We start from the raw sequence: 20,715 nt of genomic DNA, 5'->3' as shown, positions 1-20,715 counted from the left end.
GAAAAAGGAAGCCGACGTATTTTAAGTACAAATTGTTCAACTGGTTGTTGAAGTCAAGGTTTTCAGATATTTTTTTTTCAGTTAGATGCAGTAGCTTTTTCTTTATGTTTCACCGAGTATAATCGATCCTAATATTTGTAGAATTGATGTCAAAATATCTTAGGGTTCGACACACGTCAGTTGCTTGGCATCCTTTTTAATTCCGAGCTTCAAGGCTTCAAGGTTCGACATCTCCGCTACCATCTTTTCACTGGAAACTCTTCGTTATTATTTTATAAAGTTGGAAATTTGATAAAAAATTGCTAAAGGTGGACCTAAGTCTGTGTACAAGTTTCTGATACCAACATTTGAAAGGATAACTGAAGAAAGGCGTGGAAATTGTGTTAGGAAGCAAAAGTACCCAATTTTCGCAGAGAATGCAATCGATAATTGTCATTGGTTGACACATAACGTAGAATCATAAACGAAATTGAATCTATTGTCCTCTCCCCGGTTGCTTTAGATCGAACGGGGTTTTAAAATCGTTTGCCTGGTGCCCCTTTCACTTAGTAGTATAGATTATTCTGACATATAAAGGGCCATCTGGTGCAGTCAAGAAATAGGGTAATTACATGTACTCTTGCAGATTCTAATTGATTTCGCAATACGGAGACCATTACATTTTCTGTCGAAGCCTGATTACGTAAATTATCTAATACTCTCAGTTTTACCTTGGCGTTTTCCTTTTCAACCAATTAGTGTCCTGTATTGTATATCAAATCATGATATGCCAACTCTTTAACGTTTTAAGTTGCTTGAGGTTTCCGTGATAATTTTACTGAGCGATTTAAAATGCTGCGTAATTCGCCCAAGACTTGTTATGTCTTCAAGTGCAAATACTAAACGCTAAAACTGTACAGGAGCCGAATTAGAATTTGCTGCAAGATCTCTTTGAAGAAAGTATATCGATTTGTTAGTGGCGACAATGAGGCCATAATTAATTATTACTTTAGCAGCCATTTTATCGGAGTGTCGCCGACGCAATTGTAAAATTAACTATTCACTGAATTACACTCTTAGATGACCACAGCCACCTTTCTCCCTATTTTCGCGCAAAAATATACTTTCTCATAACATTTTACTGAAAAATATTTACAAGGGAATATCAAAGTACATTTTTTTTTAATTTGCACTTATACTTAGCAAAGTACATTAACATGTTACTGGTGTCCGTGATATCAACATTTGGATTATGCGCATAAATAATATGTTTTATCTATTTTTTATCATTTCTGCAATATATCATCAAGACATTTGTTTATCAAATTTGTATGATCTGTTTAGCAACAGCTAATGGGAAACCCGCAATTTAGGCTTTATTTGCCGTTTTGAAGAAAACAATGAGTAAAGTCGTGCGTTGCATGTATACACCGGCAGTAACCGTCCTTTCTATAATAAATAGTTAGATATTCTAGTCTTCTCGGATAGGGACGAATAAATGGAGGTCCCGTCTCCTACAGGGTTGGTGGTAGGAGACGTTAATTTCCCACACACGAGATTACTGTGTGATGTATTTCCTCTCCTGGGTGGGATGGGTGGGTTTACAGGGCCCGCTGTAATTGGCGCAAGATGTTGCGGTGTCCCTGCCTGTCGGCGAACCTTGTAGAGATATTAGATTATAAGATGTATTTAGTTTAGGGATGTGTCAATTCCTGTGCTTAGTTAAGGTCTTGAGGAAAAAAATGGTCAGAGGCGTTTTTTTCTTTCTACGTTATCGAAAGTTTTATCTATGATCCAAGGTATAAGCTATTTTAGCTTGAGGCCTGTCTAAACTGGAGCTGACTACAAATTGCCGAAAGAAGAAAGGAAACGCAAAGTGTGAATGAATGAACCGTTTTGCTCTTATGTAAAGTAAAAAAATGCATCTAGATTTTAAACCGGGTGTAAAAAAAAAAAAACAAAAGCAAAAAAAAAACAACCATCTCAAGCCTTTAAGAGTTTGCGGTGGCCTGTCCCAGCAAGTCTCAAAATAGAAAAAGTTCATTACTCAAGACAGTTTCGAACCTCATGAAGTACACTGATTTTCATACCTCGGTGATTTCAGATAACTCTCACATGCGTAGCTTAAGTCTCTGTGCATTGCTCTGCAGCGTAATAAAGTCTCACTTTTAATTTTGAATACTGCATCGCATCCCTAGTGCAGAATAGAAACCCTAGAATAAATGCTGCTATAATCATTTCAGTGTACTTAAATGTTATTGGGAATGGTAGATTCCTTTCAGTCGGGCTGCTGGCGTAAGGGATTTTTTCATATATCAGTAATGAGGCATTTCATCTCCAGATGTTAACGACAGCAGCGAATGAAACTGTTTTACGTCAAACTAATGCAGCATATCCACTTTAGCTCTTTGACTCTTTACAATACTTATAAGTCTAAAGTTCTGTCGAAAGTTCATTACAAAAAAAAAGTCAGATCCAGTTTTGACCAATCTTATCTTGGTGCTTTTCTTTCTCAACCAAATTCTGACCCGTACTGCTCATCATTCCATGGTATATAATCTCTTCAACTTTTTCAAGAGCGCTCAAATCACTCATAATTCTCAGTGCAATTAGTATTGCTTCATGATTAACCAAATATTTGTTCCTTCTTTTAAGCGCCAACTGCTATAACACTAAATGAGCCCTATTAAATTTTGCTGAAAGGGTTTTGTGGAAAACGTATCTCGATTTGTCAGAGGTGATCCTATCGGTATCTTCTGTGTCCACAATAAATCACTCATTACTTGACCATTTTATGTTTCTCTCAAAGAGAGAATTCATTGATTATTTTATTATTCAAAACTGGCACTCTAAGATGATGCCCGAATATGGTGTAAGGTGCTCCGTAGTGGCCGCGAGAACCTGTACACGAGAGGCCTGACATTGAAAGGTAGAAAACACTCGCTTTGGCGGCCAAATGATTGTTAAATGTTCCTCAAAATAGAATGACTGTTAACTAAAAACTGAGTTAATACAAAATTTCGATAGTTCATTGATCTTTATTTGCTACATTCGATCTAAAGTTTTCGCGCAGTTAGTAGAGTTACATGTAAAACGTCCACAAAGGAAATTTAAAGTACATTTTCTTAATTCGCTAATTCTTCACAAATTACATTTCGTAGTATTACAATCACTTTACCCCATTATTTGATATGTATTTTATAAAAAGTTGCAGTTTTATTTTTCATCATTTCTGTTATATATTATCAGGACATTTGTTCATTCCTTTGATATCCCTTTTATTAGCAGCAGGTACTTGGAAATGCGCAGCTAATGACTCTCTTGCCGTTGTTTGGAAAACAATCGAAATCGTGCATTACACGCACGGAATTTCCACAGCTTGTATGTTTCTTGCAAGTATGGTATGTTACAATTTTGTTGCACACAATAAGAGATCTGATGCTGTCAGTATTCGAGTTGGTATGAGATAAAGCCAGAGGTGTTTGAGCGAGGATTTGTCTCTGTATTGCGTCACAATCGACTTTTCCATTTCCAGGCGAGAAAGAAGGTGGCTTGGCATCCACGAGGTCGAAGGAACCAAGTGACAGAGCCAAAAACATGGCGACTGTAAAAGCGTGGACAATCTGGAAATAGGAAAATGCACAGGAAAGTGCAATATTAATTGAGGTCGAATAAAACTGTATCAGTTCTTGAATCACTATAAAGTTTACATGTTATTTTGGACGGAGGAGGCTACAGTAGATGGTTCCTGTCTTCAAAGTTTCATTTCATTTCCTCAGTAGAGTAGAAACTTGAAAGAAAACATCGAGTTTAGAAAAAAATGATAATAACCGCACCTGTTTTGAATTGATGAACATTTTGTATTTTGTGATTCTTTTACGTCTTCTCGCGATCGCACACAGGTATCTATGAAGGTTTCCTCGGTTACTGATGTATAATCTTCTCCTCATAAGCTCTTATATATCCTCCATAAACTAAAAATATCGAAATTTTCCCTTTCTGTAAACGATGAAATCTGCATCCTTTGGGTCCGTTTCAGATGGTGGCCGAGTTTTCGTCAATCCGGCAATTTTCGTGGCTGAATGCTTTTGAGAATAAATGCATCTGAATGTAGTGCATCTTAATGTTGATAGACATCAATGAAACGGAGCATAGGTGGGATTGGAATGTAGATAAAAATATTCTTTGAGAACGATCTTAAAAATGTTTTTTAAAATCTTATTCTAGTTAAGCGTTCTAAACCATACGGAAGATCAGTCTGCATTATACAATTTTATCCGCTACGGAAGCAACTAGTGATGCGAAAAAGATCATACTAGTTCCAGAAAAATGAGTTGCTCTATTTAGTCAGTGAACCGTAAGTGGTAAGCGAAGGTAAAAAATTAAAAGCATCATTGATTCGGATTTTACGATTAAACTACAGATACTTATACATTAGAGTACCCAAGCGTGAGGACCAATATTGGCTCCAGTAATGTTTCATTGCAGAAGACCTTGCACAAAGTCCTTATCATTTAATTGATTTATGTGTGGCATACTATGATACTAAAGCACGTTTCTCCGATAATGACCTGAAGCATCTATGGTTAAGCTATTGGGCAAAGGAATACAGTTAAAAGTTTAGCAAGGAAGCCAGCGGACTACATCACATACAAGGGAGCTCCTTAGACCTTCATCAATCGTGCCTTAGGTATTAGAACAATATTATTTTTATGAGCTTCCATAAGATAAAAATAAATGGAAAGGCTAATGAACGTAGGTTGCCTCTTATAATTGGTCCTCGTATATTTCGTTTTTGTGTTAAACCAGTCAGTCGAATCATGAAAGTTAAAAGTTATTCGTAACTGTTGCTGATATTTAGCAATGAGTCTCTCTCTAAGATCTCATTTATTGTACCATTCAAAGACTGAATACCACACAAACTGTCGAAGAGGGGCAAAATTTTAGGAATTAAGAATGTTAAAAACGAATTTCCAACGACTAAACCTATCTCTACACCACTGAATGAGATCGTTTATTTCACCTCTTGCCCCATTTTCTTTCACCTGTTTCATCTCAAAACGGGAAGTAAATTCTTTAAAGATGTGTCTTCCTGTACTGCCACGGATAATGTGAAAACTGCCTCGAGCAAGTGCTGATACGCAACAATTATATGGTCAATATAAAATGAGGCGAGTTTCAGTTTTCTATCCAACGTCATCGTAAGAGAATTCAAAAGTAAATTCATCATCCAAAAGTGAGTGTGTGCTTTTACCTTAAAAATTTTTTTTAATGGCTTATCAGGATTCGGTGGGGTTCAACGACTGAAATATTTACAACTCGAGTAGAGTTAGAGAAGACACAGTCCTTAAAAGACCCTAAAACTGCACAAGAAAATGTGTGAAACTCAATTAACAAAAAAAAGTTTAGAAACTTTTGAAAATCAGTTAGTGATTATAGGGTAACATTTAGTTCTATATAAACCTTTTAAAAATATCATTGTCTGTAACAGACAGTGAGAGATCAATGACCTGTATTCAACTTTTAGAACTGTTCCGTTTCGAAAATGTTTGTTCAGGGATACTATTTCAATTAAAAGTCGTTTAACTATCAGAGGTGGGTGGCCAATGATTTTTAATAATCAAATGTACTTAAAGACGCTAAGATTACAGAATAAACACAGGATCATTTTAACATCAAAACTACCCATATAATAATATTTCTTATTTTTTTAGTTACTAAAATGGACGGTAGGAGGTAAGACTCATACAAATAATCACACGCCAAAGCCCGTAGGGCTCGTCAAAATACAAATAACGAGTAAAAATACTCAGCGATACTACACAACGAAAGGTCTAATAAGTTATTTATTATCCAACACGCCAAACTGTTATTTCAGTGCGGGCGAATTTCGCGGATATTTATTTACGAAGAGTGCGTGACAGAAGTATGCGAAGCGGAAAGGAATTGACGCGTTGTGTGGCTGTTTCTATTTTATTCGTTAAATGAAGAAATTTTCTGGTCGTCAAGCTGTTTTTCTTTGTTCGATTCATCAAGTAAACTTGGATCTATATTTGTCAGCCATTCTTCATCGTCGGAAATATGATCCAAATTGTCCGCCACCTTTTTTTTTTTCGCTCCCGCGATGCGAGAAAACCTGTTTCACTGGTACTCTACGATAGACGAGTACAAATACCGCGTGGCATTTGTACTCGTCTGTGGCGTTATTTGTACTCGTCTAAGTGTAGTTGGATAATAATACATTTTATTCATGCACATCGTCATGATTCACCTAATTTCGTCAATGAGGACTGGGGTAATTCTCAAGGAAGCAATGAACCAGAACTCCCAGAAGAGGATTTTGCTGAGAGACCACAAGAACAAAACGATTCAATGCTTCTCTCAGATAAATGTGCGTGCTCATTTATTGGCTTTTATTGTTCTTATTTTCCTGGCATTCTGGATTTTCTGTAACAGATTCAGCTACGGAGATGTCACTTAAATTTGCCAAACACTTTGTACAAGTTCAATAAAGATCTCGGGCTTTTGAACAGTGATGATTTCGTAAAGTATGTCGTCTGTCCAAAGTGCAAAACTTTGTATGGCTACAACGACTGTGTCAAGAATCATTTTGGGAGGCAAGTGTCAGCTCGCTGTACCTTTGTTCCCTGGTTTAGGCACCCCCATAGGTCAAGAAGAGGTGAGTCAACACCCAAGCTTTACACAATAACTAGGATTATTATTCCCTAAAATGTTTTTCATTTCTGAGTGGCTTACAATACAATGCTAATTCAAATTAACCAGCCAGCACTGATCCCCACTCCCCTTCAGAATTACTTGTTAACCTCCTTGGGTGTGTATTGATATTAGCTGGAACCAATTAATTAGAGTCACATGTAGATTTGATCAAGCAAATGAAAAATAATAAATAAATATAAACTTCAAATACACTTTAAAATAATAATAGTTTACAAATTTACTTGCATCTAGACCATTTGAAGGACAAGGTATTGTCCTTTTACTCAATTGGCTTTAACTTTATATATGTTCTGTTACTCAGGACCTTGTGATGAAGTACCCCTGAAGACTGTTCGCACTGGCACAAAGACTTTTCTGTACCCAAGGATGGTCTATTCATACAACTCTGTTATAAAGTTTATAAAGTCTTTGTAACAACTGCTGAGGAGACCTGGATTTTGGAACAAGTGTCAGGAGTGGAGAAAGCAGGAGTTACCTAACAATGTCATAACTGACATATACGAAGGAAATGTATCGAAGGAGCTATCATCAACTGGTTTTCTTTCGCATGTCAACAGCCTAGCTGTTATGCTAAATAATTTGGATATATCAACAAAGTTGAAATGGTAAATTGGCCTCGGTAACGATTACAAAAGCTGACGTTTCGAGCGTTAGCCCTTCGTCGGAGCGAATGACGAAGGGCTAACAAAAATACCATTTCAAATTTGTTGATATATGCAAATTATTTCGTCACCCCCACCGATGCAGCCCTAAACAGTTTATTAAGAAACTATCAGCCTTTATTCATATGTTATGCTAAATGTTGATTGGTTTAGGCCACATAAACATTCTCCTGGATCTGTGGGAGTGATTTACCTAGTATTGCTCAATCTGACTCGCCATGAGAGGTACAAACTGGACAATATTATTGTCATGGGTATTTTACCTGGACCCTCAGAACCAAAACTAACTACTAACACTTTTCTTGAACCATTTGTCAAGGAATTATAGACACTCTGGGCTTGTAAATTTCGTTTCACTGTCTGTGGAAGTTTCTGTAAGCTGCTTATCAAAGTTGGTCTGATCTGTGTTTCATCAGACATCCCAGCCACAAGAAAAATTGGTGGATTTCTTGGTCACAAGGCATCTCAAGGATGTTCCTGCTGCAAGAAACACTTTATGTCTGGAGAGGGGTTTTGATAGAGAAACCTGGAAACCTAGAAACTCTTCAGAACACAAGAGAGCAGCAAAGCGTACACTGGAAGAAACCAGCCCTGCCGCACAACAAAGACTCTGTTCTGAGTTAGGAGCCAGGTGCTCAGTTTTACAAGAGCTAGAGTACTTTGACTGTATACGCTATTTTGTGGTGGACCCAATGCATAATCTTTATCTTGGGACAGCTAAACACATGATGAAGAATGGGTGGTTGAATGAGAAAAATGAATTCCCTAGTGATAAGGACGTTCAAAGAATCCAAGAGCTGGTAGATTCTATGACAGTTCCTCAAGATATTGGTCGTATATCTGGAAAGATTTCATCAAGTTTCTCAGGATTCACAGAAGATCAATGGAAAAATTGGACATTAGTGTATTCATTGTTTGCTCTTAAAGGAATCCTACCTGAAGAGCACCTGCAGTGTTGGCGTTTCTTTGTCCTTTCCTGCAAGACTCTAGACAAGAGAGTTCTGATTGGCAATGATATTGAGATTCAGATACAATGAAATATATGAAGTTCATATATTTTGAACTGCGGTATTAGATACATATGATGTACGATCCTCGCAGTAGATAGCGCTATTTAAGCAATAGCGAAAATCAGACCTGAAAAAAATCAGGCCTGTACGGGATTTGAACCACTGACCTCTGCGATACTAGTGCAGCGATCTACCAATTCAGCTAACAAGCCAACTGGGAGCAGGCCGTTGAGTTGATTCGTAATAAACCCGTGAAAGTGATAAATCAGATACAATGAAATATATGAAGTTCATATATTTTGAACTGCGGTATTAGATACATATGATGCACGATCCTCGCAGTAGATAGCGCTATTTAAGCGATAGCGAAAATCAGACCTGAAAATTATCAGGCCTGTGCGGGATTCGAACCACTGACCTCTGCGATACTAGTGCAGCGCTCTACCAATTGAGCTAACAAGCTAACTGGGAGCAGGCCGTTGAGTTGATTCGTAATAAACCCTTGAAAGTGATAAATCAGATACAATGAAATATATGAAGTTCATATATTTTGAACTTTTTTTCAGGTCTGATTTTCGCTATTACTTAAATAGCGCTATCTACTGCGAGGATCGTGCATCATATGTATCTAATACCGCAGTTCAAAATATATGAACTTCATATATTTCAGTGTATCTGATTTATCACTTTCACGGGTTTATTACGGCCTGCTCCCAGTTGGCTTGTTAGTTCAATTGGTAGAGCGCTGCACTAGTATCGCAGAGGTCAGTGGTTCGAATCCCGTACAGGCCTGATTTTTTTCAGGTCTGATTTTCGCTATTGCTTAAATAGCGCTATCTACTGCGAGGATCGTGCATCATATGGATATTGAGATTGGAGACAAGTATCTAATGCAATTTTGCAAAACATTTGAGACATTGTATGGAAAGGATCTTGTCACTCCCAACATGTATCTACATGGCCATTTAAAGGAGTGCTTATTAGATTAAGGCCTATTTCATTCCTTCTGGTGTTTCAGTTATGAAAGGTTTAATAGTGTTCTGGGTTCTTATCAGACAAATAGCCGTTCAATTGAAATTCAGTTAAAGAGGAAGTTTTTATGCAAACTAAAGTGAAAGACTTCAGCTACCCTGAGATGTATCAGGATTCATTTATGGAGTTTTTTTACACTTACCCGGCAGAGTTCAGGGTCCGTCAAAGTTACTCAGGAGCCAATAGAGCAGTACTTAAGTCTTCAAGAGCACGGAGATGTATCAGTTCAGCATTTAAATCTTTGTGGCTGGACTGCTGGAAAGAATTGTATTTTTCCAATTAGTGTCAACACCAAAAGATGGAACTCTAGACAAAAGATTTGTGAAGATTTGAGTGTGCTGAGATCAGTTTATCAAGAGCTTTTGGGATTTGATGATAGAACTATTATTGACATGCCCCACACTATCACAGAGTTCAAAGCTGTAAAAGTCGGGTCCGTGAGCTATGGTTCACTGCAATGCCAGAATTCAAGGAATGCTACTGTTCTAGCTAACTGGGCAGTACCTGATGGGTCACTTGCTTTTCCCACAGGATGCAATGATACCAGACCAGGGCAAGTGTTAAAATTCTTCCACGATTGTTTCAAACTAAAATGAAAGTCAGCTGATTCACCTGACAAAAGATATGAATTTTACCTTGCTCAGGTGAACCGGTTTTCTAAACACCCTGAACGGTATGAATATGGACTTCCTGTTGAACTCTGGTGTAACACATTTTACTTATTTGGACCGGCATGTTTCTTTCCAATTCAGAGAATTTAAGTCAGTTTGTGCATCAGGAGAAACAACTTACAAGAGAGAAACTGTTCTTGCAATAACAAACTAAAAACAGTTGAACCTATACAATAATTCAAAACAATATTTATTGACAACTCCCCAAATGGGCTTTTCAGTGACAAGGACGATTAGACAATAGCAGCTGTAACAATAGAAAAAATGGTAATGGTTAAAAAGAGTGTGCTATATACATTATAAAATATCTATAAAATTCAGGTCAGTTTATTAGATGCACCATAATGCAATTGATCTTGGATCACTGATCCTGATCCCAAAATATTTCAAATAAGTCAACACTTACATTCTTAATAGTTCCTATAAAATTTGCTGTTTTCAAGAAAATCAGGCTGGAGGTTCTTGATCTGCTGAACTTCTAGAAAGATTTTACTCAGTAAAACATTAACATCATAATGAAATCCAGTCTTTGTTTCCAAACTATTTCATCCAACAATAATAATATTCTAAAGCAGATAATGTTTTCTGATTATTATAGGGAAAGAGGACTATGAGGAATTAAAGGAGTGTTTAGGCGAGACGTTCAAAGAAATTGAGGTAGGGAAATCAGAGGGTTTAGAGATTGATGGAGAGCCCTTCGATGTTGAATGGTGGGTAGCTAAACAAATATTTCTAGCAAAATCCAATCTCTTTTGTTGTAATTGATGAGGCTGAGTGCGTATGCCATAACAATGAATATCCTCCTTTTGGTAAACAACCACCACTATTCATCTTCACTTTAGAAAATAATGGTTAAATATGTGTGCAATAGCTTAGCCAATCAGATTGCAGCATTTGCATTAGTATGTAATAAGAACTAGACTTCTACTAAAAATAGACACATTTTCTTCATGTATAGGTATTGTCGTTCTGACTGGAAGTTCTTGGCCCTTGTTTATGGGCTGAATGGAGCTTGCTCAAAATTTTTTTGCATATGGTGCTTTTGCACCAAAGACAAGATTAATGACCTGGATGGTACGTATGCTTACAGAATTAATCAATTAAAAGTATTTACTACCGGTAGTAATAATTAAAGATTAGTGGAGTGCATTTGTTGTTGTTTTATCTATATATATATATATATATATATATATATATATATATATATACTGCAGACAGTGCACACTGTTTCGACCTATGTGGGTCTCATCAGTGCAGTGCAGACACTGGGCCAAGCTCTGGAATAAACCATTGCCTGGGCGCTACACTTGTGGGACCAAGTGCAGACATGTTGCCATGCGAGAGTGCTCAAATCACAACTAAGGTGATGAGCTTCGCCCGAAGGCTAAGTGCATGGCAACCCCAGTGTAGAGTGCTCAATCGCAAGGTAGCCAAAAGGCAAAGCCAAGCGAGAGCTATCTATATATATATATATATATATATATATATACATATAAGCGAAATAGGCAACGTAGGATCCATGACAGTGCTCGACAATGAAGGAGCGATTACAGTAGCAAATGGACTACTCAAGTGACGCTCATATGGATTTTAATACAGCCTGTTTCGTAGACCAACAAAAATTGATCCACTCATCAGTTAAACTCCATATACACTGAGGCATCGTGACGGTTAACTCTAACTCAGCAACGTGATCACATGACATTGTTTAAAAAATTCAAATCTTGAAAACCGTGCGCGCGCCGATAATAGCGTTAAGAATACCTGAGAATATATTTTCGCCGATGTCTACAATTGGATATTATTTCACTTCGCTTGTTTAAAGAGGCTTCATGTGGATAAGACAAGATAAAAAATTTCTCAGTGAGGCATAAATTGCAACGTTTTGTGGCATTGGAATATGATCTAGCCCTAGCAATAATTTTCCATGAAATCGAATAGTCTTCCCTCTTCTCCTTTAGTTTCCACAGGTACTTGCTCAGCTCTGTGTCATTTCGCCGTCTCACGTGGTTGTCTCAGTGTGTATGGAGTTTAACTGATGAGTGGATCAACTTTTGTTGGTCTACGAAACAGGCTGTATTAAAATCCATATGTGCGTCACTTGAGTAGTCCATTTGCTACTATATATATATATATATATATATATAGTAGCAAATGGAAGTCTGCAAGTCGATTTTCGCGTGGAACAGTGCTCAATACGTTGAAGCAGAGCAGAATAAATATTATGGGAGGAAAAAAGGACGTAACTACATTTCCCGACAAGCCTGTTTCGTGAATCGCTTCACTCTTCAGGGGTTTGTCGGGAAATGTAGTTACGTCCTTGTCTTCAGGCGCTTGTCGGGAAATGTAGTTACGTCCTTAGACGATACCACAAAGGTTGGATCGTTTGGGGTGACCATATTGGTTCTCCTCCATCCTAGCATTAGCACTGCACTGATGAGGCCCAGAAGGCCGAAACAGTACTGTCTGCAGTTAGATATAGCTCTTTGGCATACAAAGCTTTGCTTTCATGTCCAAATTGAGCACTCTAACTAGGATGAGTCATTGCTCTGCAATTGCGCATGCTCGCTAGTGTACTCTAGTTTGAGCACTCTGGCATGGCTTAGACGATACCACAAAGGTTGGATCGTTTGGGGTGACCATATTGGTTCTCCTCCATCCTAGCATTAGCACTGCACTGATGAGGCCCAGAAGGCCGAAACAGTACTGTCTGCAGTTAGTTATATATATATATATATATATATATATATATATATATATATATATATATATATATGGAGGGCCAGGTTTAAAAGCTAAAAAAAAAAAATGCAGTGACATACAAAAAAGAAACCAAGATCTATGAATGGAATGACAAAAACTCATTGATATTTGAATAAATATATATGCCCACCACTCACAAAGCACAGGTAATCATTGTACACCAACAATCATTCGCCTTGTATTAATGTTAAATGTTTGTGCCATTCCATGATCCAAAAAATAAGCTTAGACAAACAGTTCACTTTCAATTTCTTGTTTCAGTTGAGGAGTGGCCAATTGAAACAGATCTAGCAGATTGTGAACGCCTAGCAAAAAATTCCACCACCGATGGTAGGAAAGGCTGCAAACAGCCCCCACCACTGAAAATACCTTTTCAGTTTGTTGTTGTGGATACACTCCATATGTTTCTACGCATTATGGGACGACTGTTTAATGAGTTGCTAAGCATGTGATTTTGGGATCATAGTCAGTATAATTATTACCAGCACACAATTCAGTTAGCATATTTTCCATTCATCATATTTTTTCTTTGTAATTTTTCAGGTTATTGAAGCAGTTGTGCTGACTGCTGAGATGGTTACAATAAAGGTAGAATTCAAATTTTTTGAGGAATTCAATCAGCTGTCAGAGATCTAGAATATGAAATAAAGTGGACAGTACTGGATAGAAAACAACTACAAATTGTACTAGAGAAGATAGACATCACGAGAATAATGGGAGCTGTTGGGAACGTAGATGCAGAAGGAGTCAGTGAGCTGTGGAGAGTAAGTTCACCATATTTCCTTTATTTACTCCCTCACTCCGTATAAAGCCCTTTTTAGCAATAAAAATGTTACAACAAGAATTATAAAAAGGGATTTTATGGTTTAAAATGTTTATATTCATTTTTGTGACATTTAGGGATTTAAGACACTGATGAGGGCCCTTCAGGTGGAACAGGATCACCCTGATTACATCCATCCAAATAATTTTCAAAGCCAGGCAAGAGACTGGGAAAAAACTGTTTCTGGAACTGTTCTACGACGATGACCTCACACCGTACATTCATGGTATGAATTACACTTCTGTTAAGCACTTACAACTCCATGCGAAAAGCAAATCTACATTGACGATCGGTTGTATAATAATAATAGTGGTTATTTACGAAATACCAAATCGAACTTTTTACAAGTATTGAACCCAATAAAAACCTATTTGATAGATTAAATTAACCATCTATGAATACTGTTGATTTTGCCTTTCGTTTTTTTTCAGTGGTCTAGAAAGAAACAACACGCACGTTGGCATGAGAAATGATGTACTTTCTTTCATTTCTCAGACTAAATGAAACAATGTTACTTTTGGATATTCTCCAAGGAGGTACTAATAATTGGTTTATCGGTTATCGGGCCAAAATAAATAAAAGCTTGCTTCTAATTTTTATTCTTCTACTTAAGAGTCCAAGAATAGCAATGGTTCACCCTTAATGGCCGACGTGATCTTTTTAAGGCTTACCGATTGAAATTTTACAGATTAATTGGACCATGGAGCCCCAATTGAGATTTGTTTTTTTTTTCGTTCTATTCCTTTCTTCATTCTCTTCGATTATCACTGCCATGCTTCTTTTTATCAGTACCAAACAAGGGCTTTTTTCCCCTCCGTAACCAAGCATAAAGGTAACAACCCCACAGGATGCTATAGTTATTACTATCTTCTGTGAAACGCCATCAGTGCTAAAACTACAGATTGAAAGATTCGTTGAATTCCTGTTCCTAATGTTGCTCTGCGAATTTGCTCAACTTTCGCTAACTTTATTCAAACTAATAGCTCGTTTAAAACATGAACGTGAAATATGTAAATAATCGCCACCAACGCTATTCGTATGGGCACGTCGTATATCATCTCTTTTCAAAATTATTGTGAAAGTATATACGGGCTAGATGAAATCACTCCAAAAAAAATCAACTGAGAACAAACGAAATTTTGTCAAGAATCATACCGCCCAAGGTAGCCTTCAATTCTCATTTGAGTGTAATGGTTGATGCAATATTGTTTCGTCATTGTTGTTGCCTGGAGGTCCCATCTTTCTCCCACATACCTTGTCTGTTTCACTTTCTCTTTCGACGGTATTAGAACAGTAAAAAAAAAAAATGGAAATTCTCTCGAAACTTTAGCAGACTGTAGGAATATCATAAATTCGCTCACTCACGTATCGAAACCGAATGGTATAGATTGAGCAATAGTTAATTGAGGATTGCGCAATTAACTCAGTGAGACTGTTTGACTATTTACAGAACTAAATGGAAAGGGACATCAACAACGTTTTAACGAGTGCGTAAATGAAAACCATATAGGCTGTTTTTGAGCCAATACAGGTCGAGGAAGTTATGAACTCTAGCTGAGACAGAGCCATATCATAAACTGAGAGTGTTTTGTTCAAGAAGGAAATTTTTTAAGCGAAGAGGTTTTCTGACTTCAGCTCGTTTTGGACAACGATTTCGGTTTATTTTTTAAATCAAGTCGCTGAGAGAATATTGAGAGAATATATTAGTCTTGATTTCCTTAATGAAGACCGATTAACTTGAAGAGTAAAGATTCTAAAGATTATAAAAAGGAAAACTCAGCGGTAATTGACAATTATTCAAGGAGGGCACCGCTAATATAATAAGATAAATAACCAACGAGGCACGTAGCGTCAATTTTGTTTTATTTATCCTAATTTGGAATACCCAAGTAGAAAAACTGTTTTGCTAAAATCGCACACAAAAGGTAACTCTGCCAGCTAGCTATTGTTTGGATAGATAACGACCGGAAGACAAAAGCAAACTGTTATCGCAACATATAATCAAATCATGTTACGAATTTGGTAAATAAAAACTTCTTAATTTTCCCGCTACATACATTGAAATATTTATACGCGGCTTTTTGGTGGAGATTCGAGTCGCATTCTCTCTAAGTTCTGCTATTTCTTTTGTTGCAAGCTTAGGGGCAAACCGTTTTGTTTTCGCCTTTGCTTCACGGCTCGCTCACAGAAATGTTTTACTCACTTTGCCGACAAATTCAAGGACCATACTTGTCGGGGCTAGGTTATGAGCTGTAACCTTGGTCACAAGCTCATAATATGGCTCTGTTCAGCTAATCAGTAGAAGGCTAGGAATTTAATAGTGGTGCTCCAGTTTTATTGAAACATTTTATTAACGTTCGCCTGGTTTGTGCTTTTTACAAGGAGGTTTTGTAAACAGTTTTGTGTCGATTGCGTCCAGTTCTGACGTCTAATTAATCGCCTAGGCTACAGATGTGAAATTGTTACAGCAGAATATATATTTCCTAATGGGAATGTTTAAAAATTTAAGTTAAAAATAGGTCCAAATAGAGTAACGCGTCGTGACTTCTGAAGAAAACTTAATCTGACTAAATTACGTTGCTAAGGTTAACTTTGAAACGCCCACTCCTGACAACGTGCTTTCGGAAGCTTTGGCCACTGTTTGCCAAAGTCTGGTGTAGTTACGAAAATAATGTCTAAGTATATGGCGTAATACGCACTTACGTTTAAATAGGGTAAAAAGGGCGACTGGCGTCGGTCGGGGATCTACGAATTAATCAAAGAAATTATTTCTAATAATAAATGATATCTTTCGTTATTAACATAGAAAACAGAGTTCCCTTAAAGGTATTGTTATGGAATTCCTAATGGAAAAGGAAAAAGTCACGATACGGTAAAGTGCCCGTGAAATTGAAATGTTAGCAAGACTGAAATTTATCGTTTTCCACTGAGGCATGCTTCTACTGAATTTAATATTTTAAAGAACAAAAAACTTTCGCTAACTCAACAAAAAAGGCGTTTAGACCCCCGTGAACTTATGCTGGGCTCTCAGCATTTTAAAGATAACGTGCTTTAAAATAGAAGTCCAAAGATCTTTAATGAGTCCCTTGATAGGAACAAAACACACCTAAGTTCCCCTCTACTAACTATGGTCAGCTACATACCAATTAATTGGCGGCACACTTTAAATAAACAGACAACATACATCAGAAAACTAGCGGCATACTTCAAGCAACTACGGACTTGTAATTTTATGAAAAGTGCTCATGCCGCTCTCACTCTCACGCGTAGTTAAGTGCTGCTTAAACTCACCAGTGACTCATCAAAGAGCAAAGGAGACCGCTTCACCGCTTTGTCCAGCCAAATTAACTATTTCTGCTATTCAAAAGGTTCTCTACAAAATTTGGACACATAAATTTTGCTTTTGTTCAGAAATAGATTTTTTGGCAGTGAGTTTAGCCTTGCTTCAATTAGCAACTCACTGGTAGAAGCTTTGAAGCAGGAGATTACGATGACAAAATAGACTACTATCCGTTTAACATTTCACTGTAAAAACAAACAGCGCCCTCGATTTGTTTCTCTCTTCAATAGGGTTACGATTTTCTTTGATTTGTTCATCGGAATTTTTCTGTTTTGCAGCAAAGTTGGTAAATACCTCTCCTTTTTTAGAGACAAACTCAGCATTACCGAATAAGTATCAGTGTATTCGTAAGTTCATTTTCTTGTTTATTTTCTCTTCTTTTTCTTATTTATAGTTGTTTGTTCATTTATATTTGTAGTGCGTAAATGTTTTCATCTTAACTGTTACTTTTCTTCCGGCAAAAACGTTATGCGAGCAAGAGCGACGACAAAATGACAGAAAAATCTTGGTAATGTTCAGGGTGAGCTGTTTATCTCACAATCATAACGATAGCGATAAGTGAATGAAGAAAAGGCTCTATGCAAGTGTTGAAGCGTTAAGGCTGGTAGACGGTTTCTTTAATTTAAAACTATGCCAGGGTTGAATCATCGTGGCACATAAAACGTGACCGTTATAGTTGTATCAAGGTATCAAGATCCTTTGTCAATTTTAATGAAACAATCTGTTTAGAATTCCTTCGACTTGCGCATCTCACGCAATGGTCGATGTAATAGCATCCCAATCAGCATTATTCTTTATAGCAAGTGAGTCATGATCAGATTTCAGAGACGTTTATCGGGTTGTTGCTGTCTTCTCAATTTCGAGTTACCGAAGTAATTATGCTGCCAAGTACACGCCATTGTCGGTAATAAAAGTGAAAAAAAAAAAAAAAAGATGAAATGACGTGTTTTTCTCCCTTTAGCCGGACCAGCTGAAAAAAAGAGGGAGACATTCTTCTTGGTTACATATTCAGTACTCCAAATGTACGTCTAACCGCAGGAATGTTGGTCGCATATTGGACGCTTATAGTTAGGCTACAAAACAGGAGGCTCAACCAGCAAAAAAAATCGCAGCCAATGCCTTTGACTCCACGGGTGCAGTTCATTTGCACATAGTTCAATGTCATCTTACTACATCACGAAAAATTTGTTTTAGCCTCTAAGTTTAACTTAAGTCGATAACTCTGTTCCTCTTTTAGTGGGCACTTGAGTTTAATTATGCGTCATTGGCTCTTGTTTTCTTTGAATCCTTGCGGAGCACAGGTTTGATGTAAAGTAACTACCACGGGGGAACCCCTTATTCCTATTTCAACGTAGCTTATGCTCTAAGGAGTCCTCAAACTGAGCAAATACGCAATAACACCGGAAGTTGTGAACATTATTTTAATTTCTATTTTGGAATATGTGCTCTGAGTTTCTCAGAGGTTTTTATTTTCTCTGCTTCTTCTTTTCATGAAGAATATTTTCATCGAAAAATAATCTACTAACTGCGTAGGAACGAAAAGGCATCGCGTGAGTGTCTTGCTTAGTCATGGTTTCGGTAGTTTTGATTCGAAACCGTCAGATGAAGCAATTCTTCCGCTGTCTCTATAGTTACAAACCTGCTGAGCCAGTGAATTCTTCTTTCGGCCAAAAGATATAGTTTAAAAATACCGTATAAATCATGAAAGAAAGACAAAGTACTTTATGCACCAATATCAGCCAAAATTTGAAATAAATTTCCAGTCGCTGGCCACAGCTTTCATTGAATCGATCGTCGACAACTTGGTGTCGTCAACGAGCAGTTACCCAAAAGCTTTAAATGATGTCCTTTAAAGCAATTTTCTTAGGAAGTTTAGAATTTAATTTGGATTTGTACCTTTCTTTGAACTAAATAATTCACGCTGAATGTAGATTGCATTTTCATATTTTCACTCCTTCGTCCTTGTACCGCAATTGCTTCAATTTATTGACAAATTTATGACTCGAAGCTTTAGCTACGCTTGTCTAAAACTCAGTGAGAAGCGATTATGTTGCACCTCATGTTATTTAATGATAGCTTTTCGCTAGAGGCTGTAAAGTTTATCCAATTCATTGATTTGACCTGGCCTGAGATTAAGGTATTTGGAACATTTATATCAAATGCTCACACTGCGACATCATTTGCTTTCGCATCGCATCCTCCATGAGCAGATTAAAATGAATGTATTTTTCCATTGATTTGATGTCAAATTTTTCGTAAATTTGGTAGAAGTAAACAAATCTGTTAAACAGCAAACTTTTTTTAAAGCAGGGTCTCTAGATTACGCACAAAAGCATTCCCCCTTAAATATTTGCGTTTGTGTTTAGTAGGGTGGGAAAACATACACAGCCACAACGACAAACACAGATATATGTTATTTATATTTGGAGGAATTGAATTAACTGAGAAAAACTTCTTGAGTTTTACAGCCAAAACATGTTACGGAAAAAGTGATAATATTCGAGGTTTTTCATTAACATTCCACTTTATATGAACTCTTCGCTTGACTCTGAAGATAAATTCCACATCCAGGCGATTATCGAAGTGTTTGTCACTTCCTACTACTATTCTTGTTCAGGACTACTCTTTCTAGAGATCACATAATGCGCTAAAATGCAGATTTTCATTTACTCATTTACAGGTTGTCTTGGGGATGCTTTTGACCAGCACTTGTCCTGTAATGTCACTAAATAGAAAACAAAGGTTTAAAATCTGGAAAGCCGGCCTTGCGAACTGTCTCCAGAGAGTCGGTGCAGGTACCATGCAACGCCCAAACCCGTTATTGGGAAATGACGTTCTGCGCTTGATCCACAGCAATGGTTACCTGATCGTGCCGCGATCAAATCCTCCAACACCACAACAAATTAATATACCAGATTTATCAAAGACACCTGGCAGGAACACAAGAGGCCTCCACGGCTCCGCCAAGCAGCCTGGTTCCCGTAGATGTCCATTCAACATTACAGTTGTTGATTTTGAAAACACCGTTCCGAGGCATCTGAGCGAAGCCTCTTGCCACGGTTGCGATGCCCACTGTAAGCCCGTGATGTACACGCACCAGGTGTTATTTAAAAAATGCGGGAACTATTGGATTTGGACACAGAAGACGTTGGCAGTTGCCTATGTCTGGAAAATAGACGATTAATGATGGAATTTCTAAGCAACTCTACGCTGCTTCATACATCATTCAGCACACTTTCTTCTTATTTGTTAAAACAGAAAATTTCCACCGATCAAAAGGTCAGGGTATCACTGATGAAATAAATGTTCGGTAATCGCGGCAACTGTATGTCTAGTAAGCTTTGTTAAGGTTAGTCACCATTTTATAAATGCTGCTAATCTGTTCAGTGACATCATGATCATGAAATTATTCAATTTATACCGGTATTGATTTATGTGCAGGGAAGTTCTTGCAAACTACTTGTCGTTTATATTCTATCATTTCTAGCTCATTTATCGACCAATCATCCATTTAGTAATTGAAAAAATATATATCCATGGTAACTGATTCGCAGAGTAAATTTCAACAGAGGTGGCATAATTGCTTCATGCACTGTAATTGCTCTCTAGTTTGCAGGGAAGCTCCAAATGTAAGCCTGCTCAAAAGGTTATGTCCGACTACTCTCCTTAAAATGATCTCAAGCCACTAAAAATCAAG

General features: G+C 37.3%; 2 pseudogenes; both read left to right on the top strand.

Moving 5' to 3' along the window:
* The first annotated feature begins 5,701 nt into the window (after nt 1-5,701).
* On the top strand, nt 5,702-10,246 carry LOC148732490 (uncharacterized; annotated as a pseudogene).
* Nucleotides 10,247-10,356: 110 nt separating this feature from the next.
* Nucleotides 10,357-20,202, top strand: LOC148732489 (uncharacterized; annotated as a pseudogene).
* The last annotated feature ends 513 nt before the right edge of the window (nt 20,203-20,715 follow it).

The sequence above is a fragment of the Stylophora pistillata genome, chromosome 4 (assembly GCF_964205215.1).
Source record: "Stylophora pistillata chromosome 4, jaStyPist1.2, whole genome shotgun sequence".
Taxonomy (NCBI): domain Eukaryota; kingdom Metazoa; phylum Cnidaria; class Anthozoa; order Scleractinia; family Pocilloporidae; genus Stylophora; species Stylophora pistillata.
The sequence above is the reverse complement of the archived record's forward strand: the minus strand, read 5'-3'. Positions and strand labels throughout refer to the sequence as shown.